Below are 3,063 nucleotides of genomic sequence, written 5' to 3'. Positions count from 1 at the left end.
GTCTAGCTGAACCTGACTAAGCAAGGGAGTGAGAGAAAACTTGCTCAGAGAATACTAGCCATGAGCAGAGGTCACACCTTGATTTTTATAGGATTGTCCTTATCCTGAGGGCAAAAGGTGGATTCCCTTCCCCTTTATTGGACCTGGAATTAGGAAGAGATGAAGTCTAAGGAGATGAGGATACAAATTTTACATTAAGCAGTGTTATAGATTTACATCAAGAATTAGGATCTCCATCCAATTTGACAAAATTAGCAGCCTTTAAGATTACACATTTTGTTTCTGTTACAATTATAATTTTCAACTTCTAGTCAATTTATATCTCAAGATTATGTAGTAGTCAATTTACATCTCCATGCAATTTCTACATTCATAATTTTCTACATCATTTCCCTTCATCATGATGGCTGTTCAATCAATCAATAATGGTATTGTTATTAATGAAATTGCATTGGTCTGCCGGGCCGCCTCCTGCAGCAGTCTGCGCCCGGGCCAGCAGACGCGCGGAGAAGGGCGGGAGTCGCGGCGGCGGCAGGCCGAATGGAGGGGGCACGCCTCCCTGCCGGCAGCAGCACCACCTGTCGCCCGGCGAGGAGCCCGGTGAATGAAATGATGTTCTCCAGATTAAGAATAGTTGCCTCTCCTTGTACGCTGGCATGTCGAAGTGCTCACACCAAAGAGAAAGGAAAGCCATTAATGTTGAATCCAAGAACAAACAAAGGAATGGCATTTACATTGGGAGAACGACAAATGCTTGGACTTCAAGGGCTTCTACCTCCTAAAATAGAGACACAGGATATTCAAGCTTTACGATTCCATAGAAACATAAAAAGAATAAGTGATGCTTTGGAAAAATATATCTACATAATCGCAGTCCAAGAAAGAAATGAAAAGTTATTTTATAGGATTCTTCAAGATGATATTGAAAAGTTAATGCCAATAGTATATACCCCAACTGTAGGTCTAGCCTGTTCACAATATGGACACATCTTTCGGAGACCAAGGGGATTATTTATTTCAATCTCAGACAGAGGCCATATTAGATCAGTTGTGGATAACTGGCCAGAAAATGATGTTAAGGCTGTTGTGGTAACTGATGGAGAGAGAATATTGGGTCTTGGAGATCTGGGTGTCTATGGAATGGGAATTCCAGTAGGAAAACTTTGTTTATATACAGCTTGTTCTGGAATACAACCAGATAAGTGCCTTCCTGTGTGTATTGACGTGGGAACTGACAATCCATTGCTTTTAAAAGATCCTTTTTATATGGGCTTATATCAGAAAAGAGATCACTCACAACGTTATGATGACCTGATTGATGAATTTATGCAAGCCATTACTGACAGATATGGTCAGAACACACTTATTCAATTTGAAGACTTTGGAAATCATAATGCTTTCAGGTTCCTGAGAAAATATGGAGAAAAATATTGCACCTTCAATGATGATATTCAAGGGACAGCCTCTGTAGCACTGTCAGGTCTTTCTGTACAGAAATTTTTTGGTAAAACAATCTCAGAGCAAACCATCTTTTTCCTTGGTGCAGGAGAGGCTGCTCTTGGAATTGCAAATCTCATTGTTATGGCCATGATGGAAAATGGTATTTCTGAAGAAGTAGCACAAAAAAAAATCTGGATGTTTGACAAATATGGCTTATTAGTTAAGGGAAGGAAAGATATGATAGATAGCCATCAAGAACCATTTGCTCACTTAGCTCCTGAAACCATACCTAAAACTTTTGAAGATGCAGTAAATATACTTAAACCTACAGCTATTATTGGTGTTGCAGGTGCTGGTCGACTTTTTACTCCTAATGTGATCAAAGACATGGCCTCAATCAATGAAAGACCAGTAATATTTGTATTAAGTAATCCTACAGCAAAGGCCAAATGCACAGCTGAAGAAGCATACACCCTTACAGAGGATTGATGCTTACTTGCCAGTAGTAGTCCATTTGAACCTGTGAAATTAAAAGATGGGAGATCTTTTACCCCAGCCCAAGGAAACAATGCTTATATTTTCCCAGAAGTGGCTCTAGCTGTAATTCTTAGTGGTGTTCGGCATATCAGCGACCATGTCTTTCTAGAAGCTTCAAAGGCACTGACAGAACAATTGACAGAACAGGACCTAGCTGAGGGAAGGCTTTACCCATGACTCTCTAATATTCAGGAAGTTTCAATTAACATTGCCATTAAAATTACAGAATATCTGTATGCCAAGAAGATGGCTTTCCATTACCCAGAACCAGAGAACAAGACCGAATATGTTAGATCAAGAATATGGCGAAGTGACTATGATTCCTTGCTGCCAGATGTATATGAATGGCCTGATTTTGCATCACAACTTCCCAAATTATCTGAATAGAGTCATTCCTTCTGAAAGAACATTTGCTAAACTGCAGGGACCTCTTCAGATCCCCCTTTTTTCCAGACCAAGTAGAGAAAACCTTTGGATTTGCAATTTTTTCCCCTTATTTTGTTGTCTTACACTATTTTGCTTGATCTGTTTCCCCAATATGTACAAATCTTATTTGTGAGAGAATACATAACTTACACTGTTCAAGAATTTTTTTAAGGAAGTTAAATGACTGTAATGTACTAATACAAACTTAGAACACATACCACACTATATATGTTTAAAATCTATATACATATATTTTAACATGTATTTGTTTATATTCTCATTCACTGCTGACTGCCAAAGTTAAGTTACTTCTGCCATTATAAGTAATAATCTTCTCTAGCCAATTCCTTCAGGATTATTTAAAATTCACTCCTGTGGATGTGAATAACTAATGTTGAATTCTAACTCACAGCAAGAAATCCCTTTAACTAGAAAAAATCTATACTTCTCCAAAGTCTAAAGGAAAACTTTTCCTGGTATCTAAAATGTTATTCCTTTATTCAGCTGCTTTTTTTAAATCAGAGACTTTTTAAATCTCTGACAGACTAGTTTATGAGATAGGAAAAGTTTATCGTTATATTTATTTTCTCTATAGGGTCTAAAATATTATATTGGTAGAGTGATATGGGATCTTGTACTAGCCTTAGAAAAACAAAGGAA

The 3,063-nt window shown here is 37.7% G+C and overlaps 1 pseudogene; it reads left to right on the top strand.

The window, feature by feature from the left end:
• The first annotated feature begins 577 nt into the window (after positions 1-577).
• On the top strand, positions 578-2,435 carry LOC141523547 (NAD-dependent malic enzyme, mitochondrial pseudogene; annotated as a pseudogene).
• The last annotated feature ends 628 nt before the right edge of the window (positions 2,436-3,063 follow it).

Source organism: Macrotis lagotis, chromosome 1 (genome assembly GCF_037893015.1).
Source record: "Macrotis lagotis isolate mMagLag1 chromosome 1, bilby.v1.9.chrom.fasta, whole genome shotgun sequence".
NCBI classification, from domain to species: domain Eukaryota; kingdom Metazoa; phylum Chordata; class Mammalia; order Peramelemorphia; family Peramelidae; genus Macrotis; species Macrotis lagotis.
The sequence above is the reverse complement of the archived record's forward strand: the minus strand, read 5'-3'. Positions and strand labels throughout refer to the sequence as shown.